The 9,174-nt window shown below is 42.6% G+C and overlaps 1 non-coding gene across 1 annotated transcript; it reads right to left on the bottom strand.

Annotated features, from left to right (window-relative positions):
• Positions 1–790: 790 nt before the first annotated feature.
• On the bottom strand, positions 791–897 carry LOC123613877 (U6 spliceosomal RNA). Its single transcript, XR_006721309.1, has one exon. It is a non-coding gene; the product is annotated as a U6 spliceosomal RNA (small nuclear RNA).
• Between the last annotated feature and the right edge of the window lie 8,277 nt (positions 898–9,174).

Below are 9,174 nucleotides of genomic sequence, written 5' to 3'. Positions count from 1 at the left end.
GACTTTGATAGTAAAGAAACACTGTGTTAAAAGAGCAGCAAATTATTTTAGCCTTAATTGCACCTTCTCCGAGTCTGTACCATTGCAGCTCCTTTCTGCTCCCCATCTACATATATAGTGAGAAAAACCTAAGGGCATTATTCTCAGCTTCACCACAAAGAAAGAATAAGAAGGAAGAAAAATTGCTGCTGGATATGCTAGGTTTCCTTGGTTTCCGGTAAACTGGAACATTATGTGCCTTCATAGTCATCTGAAGCTAATTTTACTCTGCTGTCTGGCAGTCATTAGAGTCAATTCTTTTATTTTATTCCTGATAGGAATATAATAAGTAACTGGATTTCTTAGGATGTGAGGTATAACATGGAGAGAAGATAGATGTTCAGACACACACACACACACACACACACACACAATACATTAATGTCAGGACCTCGGCAAGGTTTCATGGGGTGGGGGTGGGGTGTTTCTGAGGGAATTACAGGAAGTTTCTCTGGGTCAGACAAACTGACTCTGCAGAGCTCACAGAAGGTTTTGATGGGGATCTTCAGCAAATCTCTTGCTTTTGTACATTATCAAGTGCTTAACCAATGAATGTTCACATGCTTTAATTCATCTGTTTCTTGTATCTGCTCTCTGCGGTAGGTGGAGCCGGCTTTCCCACCCCCACTTTCCATTTGGAAACGGAGGTTTAGTCACGTTAAGTGACTTCCCAGCGTTAGACAGCTCTCAGTGCTGTTTTCTGCCTTTCTTTCTCTCTTTCTCTTTCTTTCTTTCTCTATAGCTGATTTACAAAAATATGGACCGCTTCACAAAGTTGTGTGTCATCCTTGCACTGGGGCCGTGCTAATCTTCTCTGTGTCTTTCCCATTTTAACACCCGAGCTGCCGAAGTGAGCACTTGAGTACTGTTTCCTGACGCAGAGTCCAGGGCTCCACCACTGTGTTTCCGTCCACTCACCTGTTCAGCTTCCTGGGCCCTCTGGGGGCCCTCACATCACCTCGGCCCGCAGCACCAAGTGGGAGAGGAATCAGGGGCTCAGATTAAATGTATAAATTTGTTCATTGTGTGCAGCCTCCCCAGTCCTTGCAAGCACTGCAGACTTGATAAACCCTCTGTGTAGGATATGGGGCATCACGAGCTGTAGCATAAATATGTTTGCAAACAGAAGTCATTGCCCTTATCATCTGTGACTTCCAAAACCATTTAGTTCCCTAGAGAAGAGCGTGGACTCAGAGTAGCTGCCGTCCTTCAGGACAGTTCCCAGGTATTTATCATGTGCCAGCACTGGCTATACAGTGTAATATTTATTGGATGCTTACGCTGAGTTGGACAAGGTTCTAAGTATCTGTACATGAATAAACTCACTTAATCCTCACAACAATGCCCTGCCATTATTAGTATTTAGTAATAGTAATTACAGCTGTTATTATCTTCTCCACTTCATAGGTAAGGAAATTAAAGCACAGAGAAGTTAATTACTTGCTCCAAGTCACATAACCAGGATAAAATGGAACCAAAAATCTGAACCCAGCCAGAACTTGGGCTATGCGGTGCTGCCTCTCTGGACCTTAGAAGCTGTGCCAAGTGATGAAGAGACAGAAATCAACAAGGTTTCTTTCTCAGTAAATCCAGAGTCTGGATGGGAGACAGACACATGTGAAGTGCTCTTCCATGTGCGAGATGCCACAGGACAGGCACAGGCAAGGGACAGTTACACACCCCCTAGAGCACCAGCCCTGGGGCTCGCAGCGAGGTGTACCTGAATGCAGTGAGGTTCCCGCCAAGCCAAGAAAGACGAGTGAGGGTTTGTCAGTCTTTAGCACCAAGGAAGCTGACCCCAAGTACCAGGAATAGCTCCTAAGAAGCACAGAGGCAGGAAATGACACCGTGCACCAGAAACTCTCAGAATTTGAGGGCTGTGGCACAGAAAGTCAGGCAGTGATAAGCAGAAACGGGGCTGAAAAAGTAGGCAGGGGCCAGGTCTTGGCGGGCTTTGTGGACCATGCACAGTAGGTTGGATTTCATCATGGAGACCACGAGGAGCCGTGGAAAGGCTTCCAGTAGGAGAGTCATATGAGGTTTGTGTTTTAGGAAGAGACTCCAAAATCGGTGGAGAAGGGTGGATTAAAGGTGGTGGTTGAGATGAGTGGCAGTCAGACCAGTTTTGCAACTTGTTATGAGAAATGATGGAGACTTTCTGAACTGGGACAATGGTGGTAAAGATTTAAGTGAGAGAGAGAACTCTGGACCTTCATGCCTGCTAATCCTAGGGTTATTCTTATTAATATCATTAGTTTCCTTTAATATTTTGCCCAAGTTGGCTAGGTTATTCATCTGCCTTGGAGGAGATCACAGAAAGACAACATATCCATTTGGATACATTCTGTTCCAAATAAGAAAAATTCAAGTGGAAATGGAATGGCTTAAAGAATGAAGAAAAGTTATTTCATATAGGAGGTTTTGAGTTAGGGCACTTTTAGGTTTGGTTAATTCAGTAGCTCAGTGATAACACCAAGGAATCTTTTTTTTTTCATTTATCTGTTCCACCTTCCTCAGTGTCACTTGTCTCCCCTATGTCTAGGTATCCTCATGGTCTCAAAATGGCTGCCACAGTGCCAAGAATCAATATCAGCAAACAGATTAGGGAGCAGTTAATCCTCTGCTGACACACGTAAATGTGGGAAGTTAGACACACAGGGAAGACAGAAGGAAGCATTCGAAGAGACAACTATTAGTGCCTGCTCAGAATGCAGAGAAAGGATAATGTTCAAATTCGTGTATTGAAAGAACAGGATTGTGCGGCAGGAATCAAACCTTGTGCACCAGATTATCTGAACAAACGATCTGAATTTCTTCATCGGCTCTCTTGATGTGCTGTTAGGCAGCTTTAGCAGGTCGGATCATAGTTTCCTACAAAGGAGGTGTAGACTGGAAAAGGATGGAGAGGAAGACAGTCCTTTTTGGCCCCAGGAGATTGTGGGAAGAAGGAGAGAGGGAGAAGGCCAGTGAGACTGGAGATGTCATCCTTTTTCCCTCCTTGGGATTGGCTTGGGGAAGCGGCAGTGGTGTGGTGTGGCGGTGGCGGGGCACTGGCATTAACCAGCCATCAGGAGGCGGTGAGAGGGCGAGGCCCGCATTCCACTCCCCTATTTGGAATTCCGAGTGGAGACTGCTCTGCACAGAGCCGCATCGCGTGGGGAGCAGTGTGTTTTGACACAAGCTCTCCCTGGCACTCGAGGTTTTCTCAGTTTCACACTGTAGAAGCTGAGCTGGTGCACTGGCAGCCAGCCGTGAGGACAGCACTGCAGGGGGCTCTTCATGAGCCAGGGGATCAGACAGCAGACGTGGAGGAGACTCAGTGTTTTCCCAGGGGCCAAAAGAATAAAGCAGAAGTTCACGATCTGCGGGATGCCCAGTTGGCAGATGGACTCTTGACACAGCAGAGGCTTGCAGCGCCATCGGGGCACACCAAGGACCAGCGTGTCTGCCGCTGCCAGCCTCCATCCTCCTGCACTGCCGTGAAGCCGCATACCCCTTCCTCTTTATAGATGGAGGCTAGATTTGGGAGAGAAGCAAGGGAGGTGTTAGTATCGGAGAGTCTGAACCAACAAAGATGAAGTGTGAGTTAACACTACCACCCTTCCACATTGTCTGCAGACCCTGAGGACAATCAGTCTTCATAAATGTGCTAGCTTCTTCCTTGGAGTCTTGGTTCCTCCAGCGTAGTATGACATGTGAGATAAAAGCATGTTTACAACGCATCTGCTCAGCAAAAGAAGGAGAAAAGTGTTTAACAAACCTACATAATGTCTACTCTTTCCTGGTAAGAATATTGTGTTCCTATTTATAAGGAAAGGATATTTATTACTAATACAGCATAGCAACTTAACAAAAGGAAGTGTTTGTGCTAAGGAAGTGCTTACTTAGGAAGTATTTTCTGAGATAAGGCCTAATTCTTTAATTGCCATTAATTTGTACCCAATTAAAAGGAGGCACTAAAAACTATAGTGAGTATAAATGAAGGAAATCAAGGTGGTGAAGAATCGGGAAACCCTGGGGAGTTTCACCTACAAATGATGAGACAGTGGTGAAAAACTACTGGCCACAAATATAAAAAAGGGTTATGTTGATAAAATCAGATCATCAACACAAATTTGCTTTACAGGCTATAAAGTGTCGTGAAGATGTTGGCTTTTTCTATCTTATTTTCTGGAGTTCCAGATGGCAGAAGCAGATCCAATGGGTCAAAAGTATGAGGAAGTAGCTTGCATCTCCAAAAATAAAATTGTGAGCTGTCTAACAGAGAAATGTGCTACTTTAAAAATGGCAGCTGAACGTATTCAAGGGCAGGATGGATTTGTCTTGAAGGCTCCTTTAAGGCTCTAAGTCTCTGCAATTCCAGGAAATGGATTTCCTAACTTTCTTGGTTCATTTGTGGGTCTTTTCCTCCTGAAATTGAAGAGGTGACATGATTTACTCCAGGGCGTGTATCTGGTAAGCGGTGGGTTTTTCCACCTATAAGGACAAGTGAACACAGTTTCTAGTTGCTCAGAGTACGGGCCTCAGCCAGCAGCTGCAGCCTCACCTGGGAGCGTGTTAAATGCAGAACCAGGGCCCACCCCGTGAGTCTGCATGCACACGAAGGTGGGAGAAGCACTGAGTTAGATGCTAGGGGACCTGCTGTAAGCACACTCGCAGGGGCGGGAGCACACGGACCCGGGAGACCAGAGCTCTCAGAACCAGAGCATCTTCAGTGCAGACTCTGTCCGGACAAGTAACCCAGACCTCTCAGTGAACCCAGGGCATTTGTTTTGGGTTAAAATCAGTGGTGCCCATTGTAAGGACGAATACAAATCAAAAATAAGAGGCTTAATTCTTCTTGTTGGAAATAAGGCAAGAGATTCCCCTCCCCATTTTTCTGAGCATTTACCTTAGAAAACTTGTAATTGCACATACTTTTTCATCTCTTTGAAATACATAGGAATCCTTTGGAAAACTAGATAGGCCTTTTGTCAGCTTTCTGACCTGAGTGTCTTTCTCAAACAAGAGGAACCATCTCTTTAAACATCAGTAGAGACAGCGCCCCCATCCCCGTACCTGTGGGAGGGCAGGGGCCTAACTTCGTGGTGCTTTGTTCCAAGCTGCAAAGCTACTTCCCGTCATGAAGAGATGAGTAGGGTGTTTTTCCTCTGGAAAAAGTCAATTACCCAACACGGATGATCACCCCAACCACCAGGTGAGGTTAGGATGAACTACTGTGATAAATGGTGCTGTCAAGTCTCTGACTTGAGGACTGGAACTGTTTACCTTGAGAACAGGTAAGCAATGGGTTGTGTCCACTTGGCTATATAAGCAGGAGTGGGGGTGGGGGAGGGGCAGATTCTTTTCTGTCTTTGCATCTCTTAGCGGATTTCCTGTGATGCGTGTTGCTTTCTGGTTTAATGCTGATTCTATAATAAAAGTGTTTCCTTTCTCTACTGACCTTGTGAAAAGGTTTTCTGTGTTGGAAGAGGATTCTATTTTTTAAATATATTTCCCCAACATCATACTGTTATACTGATAAATTATTAAGTATCTTACCTATTCGTCCTACACTTCCATATGCTGTAACCCTTCCTTCCTCCCTCCCTCCCTTCTTCCCTCTCCAGCTGTCCTTCATCTTTTCTTTTTATTTTACTTACTCTTTTTTTTTTTTTTTCCAATTTGGCATGTAAACCTGTTCTCTAGCAAAATCATTCTGTATAGATGGGGGAGTACATTTATGAAAGGATCATGTCACAGATGACCTGAAAAAAGGTGACGACAGGGACTCAAACAATTAAAACACTGGTTTAATCCAAAGTGTGCTTTTCTTTGCAGTGAGGAAGTTTTAGTACTTGAGAATTTGGAAAAAAGGAAATATCCTTCACAAAGGGAAGTGTTTATTTTTATTTTTTCTTTTGAGTAAAAGTAGGCTTATTTAGGGAGATGTACATGGTGGGGCCAGGGGCTGGTGATTAAAATAAAGGTAGATACACACTCCATAGACAGAGTGTGGGTCGTCTCGGAAGGCAAGAGAGAGAAAATGACCGGGAAGGTATTCATTTGGGGAAGCTGGTAAATGTAAAAAATATGAGCTTCTAATTCAGAGAGGTATCAGGTTGGAAACTGTAAAATGCTCTTAGTATAGTATGGTATAATATAGTATGATGTTGTATTTATCATATTATACTTCATTGTAATCAGTCATATATATTTGTGTGTATCTATATCTATCTATCTATCTGCCTATCAATCCTCAAAAGCCATTTTACTTGTCCTTTATAGGATGGGAAAAACATTCATTTGAATATGGTGACAAATTCCATGTGTTAGTAGAATGGAGAAATGCAAATTATTACCATTGCTCATTTCCAAGGCATCATTCTTTGGTTATAAAACCTACCCCAAGAACATATTAGTAAAACAGTCTATTTAAAAGTACTCATTAAACAAAAACACAGAACCTCTATAATGGATTTAAGCAAGTGATAGTATGATTCTGTTTCCATTGACACGATGTAGGAATTTCTGAGCTAATATGGCTCCCTAAATCTTCGGTGGGGCTAGATAAACAAGTTCATGCTGTATAGCGCAGGGAACTATGTTCAATATCTTGTAGTAACTTATGGTGAAAAAGAGTATGAAAATGAATGTATGTATGTTCATGTATGACTGAAGCATTGTGCTGTACACCAGAAATTGACACACCATTGTAAACTGACTATACTTCAATAAAGATATATATACAAAAAAACCCCAAAAAAAACTGTGGGGAGGAAGTTCCTAGGAGGAGCCACCCAGCTTGTCCTGGAATCCGCATACTGCTGTGTCCCTGAGTGTTGCAACAAGCTATAGCAGCAGTAGTCCTAATGAATACTCTCCTTTGACAGTATCAATAAATACTTAACCTTTTGAAGCCAAAATGTGCATCTGAAATAAACACTGAAATCTCTCTTAATTCTCTCCTAAGTCTTAGACTTTGAAACTGTTTGCACAAGACAGTGACTTAATTTCTGAACGTTACCTTTTTCACCCTGATGTTTCGACCCTGTCCTGGCCAGGGAGTCATGAAGCAACGTCTGGTATATGAATAAATACAAATAAAACCTTACATTTTGCATAACCACAGCTATCACTGCACATGGGACAGGACTATTAAGGACTGTCTGAGGTCTACTGAAGAATTCTATTTTTACCACATATTCAAAGTTATCTAGTGTTACTTTTCTTAATTAAGCTGGGCTGGTCTCACAATTCAAAAGGCTTCATTTTTTTTTTCCTGCTTAAATTAAACTCCCTGTGCTATGCAGTGACCAAAACAAATAATCTATGACCTACAAACAAGATACTTGCATTCCCTGAAGAATTACGCTCTCGTTTCCTCTAGGTTATACATCTTTGAACCTCTCTTTGCTGTAACGACCTTCTGGTGCTCATTAGCAAGCTGATTACCATTAACACAGCTATAATGCAGCAATTTTCTTGGTGTATGTCGAGGAGAAATGCTCATCTGAATGCAGTCAGGGGACAAAATTAACTGCATAAATCTACAGCGCAAACTGGATCGCGTCCAACTTTGCACGAGTCGTCTTTCCTCTCCTAGTTGTGACATCACCACCCAGATTCCCACTGACGGCTTAATAAGTATCTCAGGGTTTCATATTTAATTTCCTTTCATCTCCGTATATTACATTTCAACTTAATTTCGGGAGTGCCTGAAATTACCTTATTACCATGTCTCGTAATATGTATTTACCTTTAATCTTTTAACTATGTCCCTTAATGGCTCTTTTATGAGATTCAGAGCTACTTTACTTTTTACATCTTTGTTTCACATTTATATCTTTTAAAAAATATTGGCTAATAGAGGAGGATTTCAGTACACACACACTGATTCATCTATGGGGCTAGGAATGAGACTGGGATATGCATGTATTTTAGGAGGGAGGCATAACTATTACTCTTTCGCAAGAGAGAATTCTATGAATAGTCACGAAAGGAAGTGAAGTTTTAATGAAGAGAGCAAGACCTGGATTCTTTTCTTGTCACCGTCACAACCATCCAACGGTTCCTTGACAACGCTGGTCTCCAAGCATGAACTGAAGATTGCTGACTCTTAGCTTGTAGGTTATGAGCTGACAGGAGAGCTCCTGGGACCCTCTGAAATTCTTTTCCTGGATTATTCTTTGAGGATAGTATCTTAAACACTATAGCCAAAGAACAAACGGCACTGGGGAGATGGTAAAATTTGGTTTCCTTAATGTTTACATACTAGAACAATAGGAAATGTATTGGAGTCAAAATCACTATTAAAATGAAACAAGGAAAATAAAATAAAAGCAGTAATCTCAAAGGGTGAATATAGTTTCCCAGGATTCGGGACTGATTCCTAAAGAGAAAGTCATCTTTTTAAGCAAAATAGCGCAACAAATGCCAATGGTCATGTGTACACTGTCCAGAACACACTGCTAAATTCTCTGCAACCAAGAGAGTGGTCCAGATTTGCTGCACAGCAATCAGAAGTCGTCTGCCCCAAACTAAACATCTGTAAACTGGCTTGTGTCTAGATTGGGAAAGTTCAGCATAAATGCTTATCTTTTTCCCTAGAATTGCTTAATTATTCATTCATCCATTCTTTCTGACTCATTCAGTATTAGCAATGTGAAAAAGGTGCTGTAGCTGCTCATAGGAGGGAGAAATTAATCCAGCTTCTGCCCTCTGGAAATGGTGAGGGACAAAACAGAAGGCTGTGGAGTAAGTAGTGTCCAAAAAAAGATATTTAGATTAGGTTTTCAAGATGGAGCAAAATTACCCTGGGCTGAGAAGGAGGGAAAGACCTTCCAGGCTGAGCCAAGGCGGGAATCCGTGACCTGGCCCGATTCACGTGGGGCCTCTGGTGTCACAGGACCGTGAGGACCTATCCAAGGAACTTCAACACACTTTTCCTTCAAAAGCTCCCCTGTCATTTTGTTCTCTCATCTTAATAGTATATCATCTAGGGTAAGGGAAACTTACACTGTATTTCATCCAGCACAAGCTGGGATGATGGCAGGACCCTGGGTTTTGGAGTTGCAGATATGAATGGCTTCACAGGGACTTCCAAATGCAAGAAGGCACTTGAAGGAATCTCAGCCTCCGGTGGGGCCTGACTGA

This window comes from Camelus bactrianus, chromosome 14 (assembly GCF_048773025.1).
Source record: "Camelus bactrianus isolate YW-2024 breed Bactrian camel chromosome 14, ASM4877302v1, whole genome shotgun sequence".
Taxonomy (NCBI): domain Eukaryota; kingdom Metazoa; phylum Chordata; class Mammalia; order Artiodactyla; family Camelidae; genus Camelus; species Camelus bactrianus.
This window is presented reverse-complemented; position numbering and strand designations above follow the sequence as displayed.